Below are 17,426 nucleotides of genomic sequence, written 5' to 3' on the forward strand. Positions count from 1 at the left end.
TACTCTTAACACGGTCTAATTCACTCCGTTTCATTTTCCCTAGGCAGTTGCTCCCTTTCTAGTTCCCACTCTCATACCCCGGCCCTTTCCCACTTACCCTTTCCTCCAAACCCTAGTTCCCCCAATCTTCTCTCCTCCCAAATCCACCGCCTCCTCCTCAAAAACCTAGCTCGCTGATCCCATTTCCCCCTTTTCGATCCTGCCGACATGTCGAGCGGCTTGGACATGTCCCTTGATGACATGATCAAAAAGAACAAGACGTCCTCCGCCGGAAATTTCCGCGGCTGGGGATGAGGGTCCGGCACCGGCCCCGCCCGATGCTTCCCCACCCGCTCCAGGAACCGCTCCGCCCCTTATTGTTAGATGTATGCCCTAGAAGCCAATCTGGCGGATACATTATAAATTCTGGGACATAAATTTGTACTTGACTTTATTATTATTGAATAATAAATGGGTATCTTTTCATTCATATTGTTTATGTGTCTATGAATCGTCCAAAAAATTAATAAGATGATGATACATATTCTCAAGAGTTGAAAATTTGATCCATGTATCATTGGTGATTAATTTCTAAATGCTCCTGATCAATGGATCATCACGAGGACGGTGATCGATCCGATCAGTGCACAGATCGCTTTCCTTATGGATGGACGAGACTCGAGTTCACAGTGTAGGGACACTGAAGTGATAGTGCAGGTGCTTGTTAGAGAACAAGGGTACTGAGCATGACCAAGACAAGAAGTCACTTGGATGTCTATCCACTCGTCAGTGACTTGCTTGATGTTGCAGTAGTGTGACTGGTCCTTTGACCTGCGGTGCTTCGACTATTCACAGTGAGGTTATTGTAGTTTGACTGCACATATACATGGTCTCTAGTCATATGGGTCCTTGTTGTGTAGATTGGCTGCAGTAGGTTCACTGTAGGAGTAGGGTATGCACTTACATGAAATCTATCGACCTTGATAGATGAGGAGTGATCCTATGTGATTTATTAGACTGAGTTCTAAGACCTTGCCCAGGGCAGAATATATAGTGGAAAAGAGTTTTCTACTCTCGAACTCAAGTCGAACAAATCTAGACATATGACAGACGACGGGGTTTGACGAGTTATCCATGACCTCCGGTCTGTAGGGATCCACGATAGAAGGACTGTATCATACGATAACTGCACTTAGAGGTTCATCATTCTATTCTGCTGGGTGGCCACTACATACTGCTAGGTGTCACTGGTGGATGGTGAGACTCACAGGGATCATATTGATGGTCGATAATCCCTGGTAAGTTGAGTTGGAATTGTTTCAACCCATTGAAAGGAGTTTTCAATGATATTGTAATAGAGATTGCAATATTCTCACTACCAGTCAGAATAGAACCTATGGGGTTACACACATTAGAGGTAATAACCGATCCGATGGTTGAATGTGAGTAGGAATCACAAATAATCAATTAGATTGATAAATAAAAACCCGCTAAGAGTTAGTGGTTAGAAGAAGGAATAATTGCAATCGGATTGCAATTTAATTTAATTAATTGGATTTAATTAATTGGACTTGATTATGAATCCTACTTAGAGTGGAATTCATGAAGTCCTGATTGGATTAGGATTTCAAATTAAATTAGAGTCCTACTTGGAATAGAATTTCTAAAGTCCTAATTGTCTTAGGACTGAAATTTGAACAAGTTCTGATTAGATTAGGATTTTCTTAAGTCCTAATTAATTTTAAATTTAATCTAATTAATTTCATGACTCCTAATTGGATTAGGATTGAAGAGTTCAATAGAGTCATGGTTCAATTAAATCCTAATTGGATTAGGATTTGGAGGAATTGAATTGGATTCATCTAATCCTTTTTAGAAAAGGATTGAGTTCCTATGAATGTGGCTAAACCCACCCCACTTAATGTGATTAAGTGGGGTCTGAGAATAGAAGGGAGAAGAGGGAGGGGCCCACGCCCCTCCCTTGCTTGGGTGAGATGAAAAGGAGCGGCTACGCCCCTCCTCTCTTGGAAATTAATATGATAATGATGAGCTCCTAAAAAGTAGGAGCTCATCCTTATCTATTATGGTCTTCAAAAGAGAAGGGATTTCGACCCCTCCTTCAAGCCAATTTTCTTTGGGATTTCGGCAGCAAGTAGCCCCTCTCCATACCTCTTTTCAGCCGCAAGAAGAAGGGAAGAAAAGCTTGTGAAGCGTGGTCCCTTCATCTCCTTCTTCGGTTCCAATGCAAAGGAAAAAGGAAAGGCTACGGGTTTTTGTTCTCCTTCCTTTTGATCCATCCTTCTTCCTCCTCCTCCCTAGGCATTCAAGAGTTGATTGAAAGGGAAGACTTCAGCCATCAAAAGCCATCTTTGCAAGGGAGCTAGCACCCTGGGGAGATACGAAAGCTTCGATCGGTTCAATACTTCGTGTGGATACCCGTAGAGGCCGGACGCGTGTGCGGCTTCCACTGAGCCTTGATCAAATACCACGTGAATCAGATTTGCGGAGACCATCTACCCGCATAAGGTGAAGATCTGATCTTCTTAATGATTTTAAAATGGTTTAAAATAATTTAATTCTAATCTATCTACAAACGAAAGGTTTTAAAACATGTTCATGCAATGAACGGATCCCGCATATGTTTTCCGCTGCAATCTGAAAATTATTTCGAAATTTTCATGGCATATGAGGGATGCTAACACTTATTCCATCGGCAAGGTACGAGTAGGGTTTCCACGGTCCCCTCCGGATATCTCAATCTCTGCCAGATTTCGATTCGCGGCCTTCTCTTCTTGAATCTAAAGTTTCTCACTCAATCTTCATTCCAGGCTTCGGATTTGGCATGGCAGCATGATATTTATTCGGGCCCGATGAGGGGTTATCCGGCGCCGGTGGCTAAGGCAGCAGCTATAGAGACGGGCACCAAGCTCTACATCTCCAACTTGGACTACGGGGTCTCGAACGAGGATATCAAGGTTGTTTTCTCTACCCTTTCTATTTGATTTGGTTTATGTATGAAACTTTGTGATACTACTCTTAGGATCTATTGTTCTTTCTTGTCTTTCTTTCGATCTTCTTTGGGCAAAAAAAGTTCAGAGTGTTGCTTTTGAAGAGGATTTTCTACGTTCTTTCGTTTGTTTACCTATTGATGGAAACTTAGCATATTGCTGATGACAGCCGACATAGTCAGTAGATTCCAGATAGTTCTGTTCTATAATTTTCTTTAGTGGTTCTTTGGATTTTCTTTAATATAATAAACTAGGATAGCACACCAGAAAATTTAACACCCAGGATAAGCAAAAAGTTGAAAACCCTTTTATTACTTGATACATATCTTAAGGACTTGATACTTGGACTTTTATATTTGTGGACTCATGAATTCAGATTCTGTTGGATGTTTGCTTCTTCAGCTCTTTAGTTAACTTCAGTTAGATATACCTTGGCCATAGATTCGGTGAATAACTAACGTTAGAGAGAGAGAGAGAGAAAGAGAGAGAGAGAGAGAGAGAGAGAGAGAGCACAAGGAACAAAGAAGAGGAAAAGTGGAAGGAAACTCTATGAAAATTCTATTGATTAAGCAAAACAATATTGGACTTTTGATAAAAAATCCCCGAATCCAGTGAGCAAGTCTGCTGGCTTCTAAGATTTGGGTCTGAATGATCAATCGCATTTGTCAGAAAATTGGATTTCTAGAGAAAATTTGGAATAAGCTAATTGATATTTGGATTTTCCTAGAATGGAAGAAGAAATCAGAAGCCAACAAAAACAATAGAAACACCATGAAGAATGGTAGCATCTCTAAACACTGTGGAGGATCAATCGCATTTGTCAATTATGACAAACGACTGGTACACATCTTTATTCAATTAGATTTCTATAATAATTTTTATATTATTGTTCAATCATCTCAAATCAGCCCATTATATGTTAATGAATTTTTTCTTTTCTCTTTTGTAGAAAATAAAGTTCAGTAAGGAGCCAACAATAGTTGAATCTTTTAATCGGACGCATAAGACAAAGCAAGGCATGGGAGGATATGTAGATAAGAGAAGTGAAGCTGTCATGGTAAGTATAATTTTTTTATGATTCATAAATATTATTGAGCTTGCTCATGTTTATCTCTTGTTTGATCCACCATAATGTTTTTCTCTTCTTTCAAATCAACTGGCAGGCAAAGTATTCAGCAGAATACTCCAAAAAATATGGTGATGCCTCCACCTCAGATGCTCCACCACATGATTATGACTTGTGGTTTGAGGCAACTGGTGTCCCAACTCATGACCATGTCTATGGCATTAGTCCCCTGGAGGATCTCACTGGAATTATTGGGCAATCATCATCCTCTTCCACCTCTACAAGTCAAGCTCCAGAGCTGTACATGCGTGAAGACCTTTTAGATATTCTTGAGCATGAAAAGAAAAAATGGCAAGAGGAGGTTCTTCAAAAGATGAGAGAAGAGATTGGCTTTGGATCAAGGCATGCAGATCAGAGGAGTAATGGTGATTCTGGTTCTGCTGATCATGCTTCATTATGATTGCTTTTGCTTTAGATGATAGGTCTTTACATTCCTAGGAGGAATGAAATCTTTATTGATCTCTATGACATACTTTTAGACTTTGATTTTGATGGATTTAGGACATGTTAATGCTTATTTTGAATGACATGTTAAATGACTTTTGCGTAATGTTGAATGCCTTTGCTATTAATGATATTATTATTATTATTATTATTATTATTATGAGCCAATCAATGTACCAAATGTATCAAGTTATTGGATTGTGATCAGTGACCAAATTTTGGTTATTGAATTGTTTACCAAGTATTGTGACGAGCAGCTATAAAATTAGTGACAGGATTTTGGTTAATAAAAATTGATTTTGCTCTGAGGGTTTGTGACAAATTAGTGACAGTAACCTTGTCACTAGGTCAGTGACGGGATTAATAACAAATTTACCGACAAAATTTGTGACCATGTCTGTGACGGCTAAATCTGTCACTGAAGGTTGTGACAGATCAGTGACCAAACTTGTGACCGAATTCTGTGACAACATCAGTGACCTAGTTACCTTAGTCACTAACTCAGCGACTGGATACTGACGAAAAATATGTAATTTCTTAAATATTTAATTCTTAGATTTGTAACGGCTTAGTGACGGCGGTTCCGTCACGGAGTTTAGTGACGGGAATCGCCGCCGTCACTGAAAATTTAGTGACGCATATTTTTGTAACCAATTCAGTAATGGGAGCTCCGGTCATAAATTCCATATTAGTAACCAAAAATACGTTTTAGTGACGGGAATCTCCGTCACTATACGCGTGTTTTCTGGTAGTGATTTTTTTGTTTTTTTGCTTAGTATACCTGCTCAACAAAAATCATAGGGCAAGCATTAGAGAAAGAAATATGGGGAGGCTTCCTATTTGCCATATTTTCTCTGGCATCCATCTTAAAAAAAAGTAATAGTCAAAAACTTATCAATGGAATCGTTAGTCTCGTGATTAAAAAAAAATAAAACATCCTCTTTCTTTCTCATTTTTAGAATGTACTATTTATCGGTATGCACTATATGGACAAATGATACATACCAAATAAATTAATTATATAGCAAGTTAATATACACCTCTAGAGAAATCGATACATAGTTTTCGAAATATGGTGTTCAACAATATATAGTTTACGGCCAAGTGATACACACTTAGTAAACTAGACAAAGTTAGAAAACTGTGTATCGGTACTTGATGAATACCATATTCTGAAAACCATGATTGACTTACTTAGACATATCTATTGGCTTGCTAGTTGACTATTTTACTTGATGTGTATCACCTGACTATATAAAGTATATTGATAAAAAGCATGCTCTAGAAATTATGTATCGATTTACCTGAAGGTGTGTATTAGATCACTGCTGGGTATGGACCAAAGAGGCTTACAGTATGTATCAGAAAGTCGATAGGTGTATCATCTATCTATGTAGTGTATAATGGTGAATATGATGTTTCAAAAACTTATATTAATTTATTTAGAGAAGTGTATTAAGTTACCAGATGACTAATTTACTAAATATGTATCATCTAGTCGTATACTGTGTACAGTGAACATTATGTTTTAGAAATTATGTATTAATTTATCTAAATATATGTATTAACTTAGTAGATAATTAATTTGCTTGGCATGTATCATCTGTCCATGTAGTATATGCCGACAAAAATATATACTATGTATAGTGAACACTATGTTCTAGAAACTATGTATTAATTTATCTAAATATATGTATTAACTTAGTAGATAATTAATCTGCTTAGTATGTATCATCTGTCCATGTAGTATATGCCGACAAAAATACATTCTAAAAATGAATAAGAAAGAGCATGTCGTGTTTTTTCTTTTATAATTACAAGACTAACAAAAACTCCATTAGTAAAATGAGTCTTTGACTTTTAAGTTTATTCTTTTAGATGGGCATTAGAGATAATATAGTAAAATAGAAAGTCTACCCTATATTTTTTTTCTCTCGTGTCCATCCCATATGATTTTTGTTCATGCCTTCAACATGAGCATGAGACCAACTTAATTCTCACTCTCTCTCTCTCTTTAATATGAGAGATGGATGCTTTCATTTTTAACACTTAGTTAATAAATTCTCATAATTATTTTTGTATCCTAAGAGATAGATGCTTAATTAATAAATTCTGGATTTTTTTTGTTTGATAATTTTTATTTTAGATAGATAGATGTATTTAGATGGTACATATCCATAAGATGAGCCATCCCATGGAGCCCACTAAAATGTGCGCTATTGAATTTTTTGCCACATTCAAACGTAAAGAAGTGCGCACACTAAAATGGAGGCTCTCCTTTGGTAGAGCTCTCTATCAGCCACGTGTATAAATGGTCATCTACCACTTGTATACATAGTATTAGATTTCACGCGAAAATACTTCTTGGGTTGAGGGCAATTTTATATTTGGGAGAAAAGAGAGGGTGAGAGAGAAGAGATGCAGACTAATCCTAAGGTTAGAGAGAGAGAAATGAGGGGTTTAAAGAGAACAGGGTGAGTTTTAGTTGCAATTGTATGGATTTGGGATTTTGGTTGTGCGTAAAGCTCGTGCAGACTAATAGGCATCATGTATTTCAAAATTCGAGGTGACTAAGTAAATTAGATCCGTTGATTTGGTAGTCCCTAATCATGGGATAGCTAGCAGTTGATTTATGAAAGCAATCACTTTTCTTTGACTAGTGGTGGGCTTTCTTTGACCGGTACTAAAGTAAACTTGTCATTACTGGAGACTGCAAGAGGAGAGCAGGTCCCACCTTTGACCACGTTGGAGTTGTAAAGTTTCCGAATAGCATTGTTTACATGGGTATGGTCGGCCCACTATCTTACAGTGTTGATCAACAGGAGCTAATCGAGCAATCAAAATGGTTTTACTTAATGGAGAAACAGTGGTTTCCTAAGATAATTCTTATTTAGTACAATATTCTGATATTATAATATGTATATGATAATTAATAATATAATTTATTAGTTATTATAGATTATATTATTTATCATATATTAGATATATTTAGATAATTAGGTAAAATTTGGTATATATAATCTAAATGTAACAAATATAAAATTTATTGTACTAACAGTAATACAATACATAATTATATTGATTGGATATAGTATAGTTATCAAGTCATTTATTTATTATTGTCGTTATATATTATATATAATCTTCTTTAAAAATATTCAAGACACCTAAAATTCTATACAATTATAATTATTTATTGTAGATCTTACCTATATATTGGATAACTCATCTAACATAAACATAATATTATTAAGAAACAACTGTATACCAAAAAAAGAAAAAAAAAACTAAAGTACATGTTACATTTCAGAAACTATAAAGTAGACCTTAACAAGGTATAAATAGCAGTAAGAAAACATCCATGCTTCAAATCAAATAATAGAACATTGTATTAACTATATCAAAGATGAAATCAATGGAATAAGTTAAGAGAGAGAGGAGAAAAAAAGTTAAACATAGGATGATGAATAAATAAGTCAAAGGGCAACTTAATTTAGATAATACTTTGTAAATTTAAAGATAAAGCATTACACAAATCAAACAATATACATCAATAAAAGTGATATCTTACTTTAATCTCCAGCAAGGAGGGAATTAAAAAAGTAGAAACAAGAGCTTGAAAATAAGAATAATTCATATACACAGTTTGAAATAAGATATTTTAAATTTTAATTACAAAATTAGAGAGGAGCAAATATTTTTTTAGTAAAAAATTTGTTCAATTAGTATAAATCAATAAATACCATGAAAATACTTGAAGATAGAAATCCTAAAGAGAAATACCCCAAAAGTATTATTGCATATCTTAGTCACATGTTTTTTTCCCCCTACTCTTATGAGAAACTCTAAAATATAAACCAATTTTATGCGAACTAATCTAACAAATTTTTCATTGGAAATATGTAAAGTACATTTAGAATAATTTTATTTTCTGACATAGTTTAAATAAGTATATCAAGTGTAAGTGTATCTTACATTAAGTATATTAATTATATCCTACAAAACTTGTTTGAAAAAAGAAAATAAACCATGCCCCACGTATTGCATAGTTTATAAGCTAGCATATATATTGAAATGGAGGCTCAACTTGTGCTAGCTCTCTATTTGCCACATTGATACTAGTAGTAATGATATCATTAATATGGTTCTTTATTTAATTTAGATAATAAATAAGCGCTTATATTTGTTTTGTTTTATTATCTATTATCTATATCTAAAATGGAGGCTCCACTTGTCTTAAGCTCTTCAGTGGCCACGTAGACGTACATATTAATGATATCATTACTTTGTTTTGGATAAGAAGATTAAGTATGGGTCTTATATCTATTATACTATATTCTATTATATATTCTATTGTATTCTATATTCTATTTGATCATCTATTCTATTACCTATTTCACATTACATTTCAAGAATAGTTGAAAAAAGTAAAAAATGTATCCCATGCATTGCAGATTTTATGCTAGTGTTCATCTAAACTCTGGCTCCCTTATCGAGTTTCATAACTTCAATATATTTTTCTTGAACATAGGTAGGCTACTCAAGCATGGGATTGTATTTGGGCTAGGCTCGAATGGATTCCTATAGACTAATTCATGACTAACTAACAAGTATTTTAGAGAAAATCTTGCTCTTAGAAAATGAAAAAAAATTAAACTCTCATTTTTAGTTTTATAGAGGCAAGTTTGTGGCACCCTCTTTTTCTTTTGATCTAAACATACATATTATTATCCCTTATATTTGAAGGTGAGCAAATGTGGAAAAAAAAATATCAAGAAAAAATATATTTTCACATGGGTTCACTTACATCCTCTCTTTTTAAAAATTTTCAAAGGGATCTTTCAAGTTTTCAAAATATTTTAGTGTGGAGTAATTATTGGTTGGACCAAGTCTATTGCTTAGCTGGTGGACCAATCTAACCACAAAGCAACATGCATAAGAGCGGGCAAATTAGAAAAGAGCACAATATATGTGCTTCCATGCATGTTGCTTTGCGGTTGGACTAGTCCCCCAACTCAGTGGTGGACTTGGTCCAACTAAAATTATACCTCAATGGGACTATGAACCATCCATCATCATCGGAATGTTGTCATAAAAGATAAAAATACCCCCTCTCTCAACAAAAATGCCCTCTTCCAAGCCCTTATTCTTTTCCCCATGGTTTCCTCTCCTCTTCCTCTTTCTCCCCATGGCCTCCCCGGCCTTTTTTCACACTACAACAAAAAAGGTGTTTGCCGACTCTAAATTGCCGACGCTAGATAAAAGCGTCGGCAATTTTTTTTCTTGCAACAGTAAATGCCGACGCTTTGAGAAAGCGTCGGTAAAAAATCTTCCGCCGACGCATTTTATGGAATCACCGACGCTTATAAGCGTCGGCATAAGGGAGAAATGCGACGACGCTTATAAGCGTCGTCGGACTTTATATCTCCCACGACAAAACCCGATCGACCCTCTCCCTCCGCAGCCTTAAATCCCTTATCCCTAGCTAGCTCACGCCGACCGACTCCCCCCTTCCTCCGCCGATCTCAGCCATTCCCCTCCTTCGAGCGAACCCAAATCGCGTTCCTCCGCCGCATCTCCTTCCCCTCCTCCCCCTCTCCGTTGGCCTCCTCTCTGTGGATATCTCCCGCCTCCTCCGCCGCAGATAGGCATCACGCGGCGTTTGAAGTTTGGAGCCGGCAAGGACAGGGACAAGGCCAGGTTTGGGATCTTCTTCTCTTGCTTCGATCTTTAAATTCCAGATGTTCTGGATCTTTAAATCCGTGCTCGCTTCTCGTCACCACACGTCCTCCGTCGTTGCTCCCGTGTCTATCTTTCCTTTCTTTCCCCACCTCTCGCCCACTCTGTCGATCTTGATCGCAATCTCGACAGAAAGAAGGAGAAAATGGTGATGTTTACGGTGACTCGGAAGGAGACGTCTCCTTTTGAGGGGCAGAAGCCCGGGACTTCGGGCCTCAGAAAGAAGGTAATGATCGCCTATCGTAGATCTAGGGTTTCTTTGTTCATTTTTCTTTTTCCCTTGTAGATCTTGAGTCCTAACATAAGTGTTAGGAGCTCACAGCCTAACACATCTGCAAGCATCCCCATGCTTGTGCAATATTTTGGCTTGAACACGTGCCCAATGTTGTCAATCTGGGATAGGCATTGAATTGATAGGTTTATGTCCAGTCCAAAATGTTCTAATTGTCTGCTCCATTTTAGTTGAATTAAACAATGCTGCTATAGTTTTTGTTAGCTGATGGTGCTTTAATATTAAAGTTTTACTACATTTAAATGCCCTAGTGGTTGCAATTAGATTTATTGTTTGGTGATTGAGTGATTCTATGCCAAATTAATGTCATTCGCTTGAACCTTGGCAGATGCTTTCAGCACAGTCTTTTAATAAATCAAACATGCCACTGATATGCAACCTGGCCTATCTGCTTGGAACTTGCTGGTTTGATCTGTTCATATGGATTACTAGAAGAACCAACCTTGCCAAACAATGTCCTGGTGGTTCCAATCAGACCTGATTTAATCAGCTGGTCTGCCAGCTCCTAAACTATTGATGCTCAGAGAATGTCGTTACACATTCAATGAGTAGACAGACACAATTTATGTTATGTCAGTGGTTCCATGTTTAAATGATAATTTTACAAGGTTTGCTGCTAATGCTTGTGCCGAACTTTTGATTGCTTATTACCACCAATCAGATATTCTTAGAGTTCTACACTTCTAAACATCGGTGTGGCAATGACTATTCTCATAGGCTGCATTTCACACTCTCATAGCTCCAACGATGGATATTTTTCTCTGTGTTCACCATTTTCATTTAGTAAAATGATTTCCTACTCAAAAGAAAGCAGCACAATTACAAGAACAAAATATCAAAAACATATCATTGTCATAGGCTATACTTTTTTTATTGATGGAAATCTTTTGCTTTCACCTTTTGCACTTTGTGGTGAAGGGCATATTCTAAGATAAAATACCTGGTTTAGCTGGCACTGATGGCACTTTCAAAGTACTTTTCCATCATTTTGAAGGATAAGTCGGCCATCATTGAGACTTCCATTGGATCTAGGTGTCACATTATATGTAGCCTCCCCCATGAGCCTCAAGGCATTTTCAAAGAACTTTGCCTCAAGGCATGAGGCAAGATGAGCTTCCAGCCTACCAAAAAAATGTCTTGACCATGTTATCGTTACAGAATTTAGGATTTATGGTATGGATACCATAAGGAAGCCATGAATTTTGAAGGCTTAATTATATTCCAACGATTACCTTAAATAGGGATTAGTAGGTTGTAGGACATTTCTTATCCTTGGATAAGTGACCTTGTTAGGTGAGCAGTGTCTGCTTTGGCTCTATACACATAAAAGATAGGAGTGAGGATATAGTTTTTCCTCCTTTTTATTATTTCTCCTACATATGCTTATAGCTTTAGACATATCACATAACCTAGTCTCTTTATTCACTTTTCCAGGTTTTTAAGGAAAGGTGATGTGTCCCAATTCCTCCCCTTCCGTGCCAACTCCTTATATTTGCATCTTCACAATAATTCTATATATATATACATATAGAACTTTAAGTAGCATTTAGTAGTGACTAAAATACACTTTTATTTTGGCATAAATAAATGACTGCCAGACCTAAAATGCAATTTTATTCTGACGTAAATAAACACAAAACATAAAACTAAACTAACTAATCTTTTTATCTATAAATTATTTTAAGCATAAAGATGTTCTAAATTACAATTGTTCATGATAGTTACTCATGTCCTATAGCAAGAATTTGAAGTTGGTGTTGCCCTAAATAGAAGATCTGATTGAGAAGAAACTTACCCCCTCCATAATTCACTTTAGGCAGTAATCTGCGAAACTCATTATTTGTAATACGACAACCAAGAAAAAAAAAAATATTATAGCAACTTAATATATGCAGCAACTCTGATTATTCTTTTTTTTTTTTAGAATAAGACCATCACCATTACTTTTGCATTGTTTCCACACATTTGTGACCATCAGAAGTAATTTTACGAAAATTGCTCCTTTCAAATAAGAGGCTACCCCCTATAATGACAATTGTGTTGGAACTTTTATTACAGAAAATAGATACATGAACTATTTTATTTACAATGCTCTCAATAGGTGTACATTTTTTGCACCATTGTTTACAGCTCTTTCCATTTGAGTATCTTTGTAAGCTGTTACGCCTTTAGTTTTGATGGGTTTGATATACTACATTGCACGAGTAAATTCTTATGAAAGTTCCAGCAATTTCAGCTTGTGCTATAGTTCTGCTCTTATCCAGCATTAACTCTTTAATAATCAATATCAGACCAAACCCATTTCAGTGAAGAGATCAATTTGTCATTTGTGCCAACAGGTATTAACATGGAGATTAGTCCCGGCTTTGATTGGTTCTTCTAGAAGCTAAACAGAAAGATGAATGGTAAACATACATAAGCAGTCAGGTTTTCAAAAAAATGTAGAACACACAGTAGCGATAAAAGCAAACAAATCAAAAGAGCTTTCATCAGTAATAAACATTGCAAAAATATTTTAGAAGAAGAAAGTAAAGAATTGAAAAAGTGAAAAAATATTTTGATGGGCTTTGTGTTTCTTCTAAATGAAACCAAATCAAATATAATTTAATCGTGGTCTGTCAAGTAGAAACCCATCACTATTGTTATCAAAGGAAGACTTGCTCTCTTATCAGGTACTTGAGAACTCGTTTCCCTCTGTCCCTTTTTTAATCTCTAGACCATCTCAGTTAATGTAGGCTATGCAATCATTGAATTAATTGATTAAGTGCTATTTGTTTAACTTAATTTTGCTTGAGTCAGTGTACGCATGCATATTTTTGACTGTATCATTTACCTTGTTTTTTCTTAGAATGGACAAAAGTTGGATGAATAAGCCGAGATACAGTGACGAATATTTGAATGGAGTTCAGAATTTCATTAAATTTGCTTTTCAGAAATCTAATATGAATGGGAAGATTTTATGTCCATGTCGAAAATGTGTAAATGCTTCTTCTCTTGCTCCAAAAACTGTTGAAGAACATTTAGTGTGGAATGGTTTTACAAGAGGTTATACTGAATGGGTATTTCATGGAGAGTTGATATTGTCATCTCCATGTAACCAACCCTCGTATATAGAAGACACCTCTAGTTTTGCATCCAGTAATACAGAAAAAAAACCTGTAGGAGAAGATGATATAAGGGGCTTACTCAGAGATGCTCTTGGACATAGTATTAGAAATTTAACAGATATTAGTGGAGGACAAGAAGCAACTGAAATAGGTGATGAGCGTACAGCAACTGATTTTATGCATGTTGAAGAACATATACACTCTGATGATGACACAGCTCGGTATCATAACTTGCTGAAATCTTGTGATGAAGAACTATATCCGGGTTGTAAGAATTTTACAAATATATACTATCACAGCATATATATCTTGCATTGTTTCATCTGGACTGATATTTTCACTTTGCATCCACATATATACTATCACAGCATTGTTATGTTTTTAAAACATTTTAACAGTCATGGAGTTTTGAATTTGGACTGGTTAGGCATGATCGATGTCTATTACTCATTGTAAGTCTTAAAAGTAGATGAATTAGAGAATAGCAGAGAAAATATAATTGCTTTGAATTTTCACTTTTGCTTTTACTAAACAATTTTATTTCTGTTGTCAGGGAAAAAGAATTAGTAACTATGGTACATGTTTCTATTATAAGAAATCTGGTACATGTTTCATCTGTTCTCCTATTTGCTAATGAATTATCATCACTGATTAAATAGATAGTTATAATCTGCTAATGCTATTCCTTTCTAATAACTGTTTCTTTTGCCTAATGGTGCTATCCTTGCCTGTTACATGCGTAATTATATATGAATAAGAACAGAAACTTTATGTTCTTTATTTTTGTTATGTGAATTCCTTTGCTGGTAAGCTCTTAAAAATTTTCTTTTCATTTTTTCCCTTGCCCGTTTGGCAAACTTAAAACTTTTTTTTCGAGGAAAATGCTATTCCTTTCTAGTAACTGTTTCTTTTGCTACGTGGTGCTATCCTTGTTTGTTAATTGCGACTTCGAACGACCGGTGTGACCATACCAACACAAGCTACAGATCAGTAATGAAAGTTGGAAACAAGGTGTAAAAACCCTGTTAAGCTTCGTATTGAGTTATATGAGCTTGATTCAGGGTTGGTTCACCTATGAATCAGTCTCAAGGGGCTGCCTTGTACCAGATCACACTAAAAGGGTTGAACATGCATTTGCGCACCCCTGGATACTTGTTTATGACTACACAAGTTCCTATTGGAGGGTTAAATATGTCCGAGTACTATGGATCTATTACCGATCACATTATTGCTCCCAAATTAAAATATGCTGATACATTTTGTCAGCAGAAGACATTAGAGAATTTCAAGAACATTATCCTATTATCTTCGCCACAGGTATCGTTTCTTTCTCCATTAATAATAATGGCTTCTTCTTTCTCAGATAGTTTTAGTTTGCAGTGAGAGATATGGGATGATTATGCTGTTAACGTACTCTTGAAGGCATGCCATAATACACAGAAATATTGATGCAGACCTGGAAATCTTGTTCTCTTTCCTTCACCTTTCTAATTATATTTCCTTTCCCCACCGGGATTCTTCAGTTATATATTTTAATTTTTCAAAAATTAATTCATATTGTTTTTGAGAGATATAGGACAGAGCTACATCCCTTATTTCAGAGCGTATCGGAGAGTCATCTTCAATCGGCAACACCAGAGGTGTTGAAGCTCAGGTGTTTACCGAGTTGATGGGCTCGGAGCGTTATGGTCGAGTGAGGGGTTATGGCGTTGGAGTTACCCCCACTCAGTTGTCTGCAGTGGGTAGATATACTCAAGATGTTAGACAGAGTAGTAGCACTGCAGAGGTTAATGATCTGAAGGCAGAGATAAAAGAGTTGAAGCAGAGCCACCAGACAGAGATGCAATCTTTGAGGGCTCAGATTAATCAGATTACATCTTTGTTGCATCAGTTTGTCCCTCCTCAGGTAAATTACTACATCTACTTGAACATTTTGCATAAGTATCATATTTTTCTTAAAGAGTTTAATAATTTTCGTATTCTTAACTGCTTTAGTTTTTTTATTACAGGTTCCTGATAGTTCATCTGCACGTAGAGATGGTGATGCTAGAGACCCCTGAAGCATTTATTTTGGAGTTTATATGTATTTTTTTATGCTTTTTGAAGTACATTGTTTTGTACTTCCTAAATGCTGTCTTGTTGCTCTTCTCTTCTACCCTTGAACTGGAGTTTTGGCCTTCACTATTATCAAATGGGTTGGTGATGCTACTGATTTAATGATTTACTTTTGGCTTTGTTTTAGGGTTTAGGGTTCTAATAGTTTCATCTCCTTGAAAGGCAAGAACTAGGACACTATTTCCCATCCTTCCAATATATCTAGATACCATGAAATGGCCCAAATTGTTTGAGCTTCATTTTGTTGAATTATCTGGAATGATGTTATATCATTTTTCAACATTTCATGATTGCAAATAGCATGGCATTGTTTCACATTTCTGCATGGCTCTTTAGTCACCCCCTTATTACATCTATTATACGGAGCATTACCTAAAGACATTTTCATGAAGACTCTTGTGTATGTTTTGCATATGTGACTGGCAGCATTTGTTCCTCAAGTTGCAGACATAATAATCTATTCCGTGTTATGATAATCAGAAACAGTTTTTAATATTCTAACAGGTCTTGGATGATGTAATTTTTAGGTTTGGGAAACAAATTAGGTATGCTTCACGCAAGGTCCGAGCAGATACTAGAAAGCGTGTGAAAGGTAGGTTTGTAAAGGCTGGTGAGGCTTGTGACTACGACCCTGTTTTGGCAAAAAGCAATTGAACTAATTTCAAAGTTCTATTTCCCTTTGCAAAGCAACAGGTACTTGGCTCAGGTATAATAATGTTCTTCCAATATGAAGTTTCATTTAAATTTTATAGGCTTGTTCGATCTACAGAGAGCTGAACTTCAATGGCATAAATCCTGGTCATTGTTTTTTGATTGATGAAGCTCCTCCCACTTAATAGGATTCAAAGTTATCTGATATATCATTTTTTTTTCTGCCTCTATAGAAGCTCTAGAGATGAGAATCGAGCAGTATTCAGATGACGAGACTTCTGCATGAGATTCTTTCGGAAGTTGTTTGCAGAAAGGATAACTTCAATTTTCTAGTTGCTTTCTTAATTTCTTTTTTTCTTCAGCATTTGTTGAACTCGTACAGAGTTCCTTCTCTTGGCCGAGGAGAAACGCAGCCAATTTTAATAAGTCTGTCTGTGAGTAATGGAAAACCTGTGCTTAATAAATGCATTCTATTCTTCGAATGATTTTAATAAAATGCATATGAGTTCTTTAACAGTGTTATCTATTCTTTTGTGAGTGCTAATTTTGAGTTCTTTCGTTGCTTACTGGATGCCATCTGATGCATTCCTCTCATGAGGAGAAAAGTTTCTTTTGGCAAAGAACTTGATAATCGTTTGCTTATTATTTATCTCCACCTTTCCGTATATAATGCCGATTTAAGGCTTGCCATCTTGTGTGATAAATGTGACTTGAGTGGTTCTTGGTCATAAGCATGTTTGGATCAGCACAGGATGGTACGTACTTCTATAAAAGGAGAAATATAACAAGAGGAATAGTTTTCTTTTGCAAGAAAAGAAAACGGTGTATCAGGTAGGACACGCCGAATGATAGCCATCGACAAATTACGTCATGCACGCTGGTAGAATGGACTGTATGCGGAGTCTCATCCATGCGGTTCATCAAATAAACTCAACAGTCTCAAGAGAAGTCCTTCACATAATATG

General features: G+C 36.0%; 1 long non-coding RNA gene and 1 pseudogene across 1 annotated transcript; both read left to right on the plus strand.

The window, feature by feature from the left end:
• The first annotated feature begins 207 nt into the window (after positions 1-207).
• On the plus strand, positions 208-3,056 carry LOC149751363 (THO complex subunit 4A pseudogene; annotated as a pseudogene).
• A 12,289-nt stretch (positions 3,057-15,345) lies between these two features.
• LOC149751364 (uncharacterized) lies at positions 15,346-16,482 on the plus strand. Its single transcript, XR_016398378.1, has 2 exons — positions 15,346-15,601; positions 15,705-16,482. It is a non-coding gene; the product is annotated as an uncharacterized LOC149751364 (long non-coding RNA).
• The last annotated feature ends 944 nt before the right edge of the window (positions 16,483-17,426 follow it).

This window comes from Phoenix dactylifera, chromosome 14, assembly GCF_051530095.1.
Source record: "Phoenix dactylifera cultivar Ajwa chromosome 14, Ajwa_hap1_PhDact_Kaust_v1.1, whole genome shotgun sequence".
NCBI classification, from domain to species: Eukaryota; Viridiplantae; Streptophyta; class Magnoliopsida; order Arecales; family Arecaceae; genus Phoenix; species Phoenix dactylifera.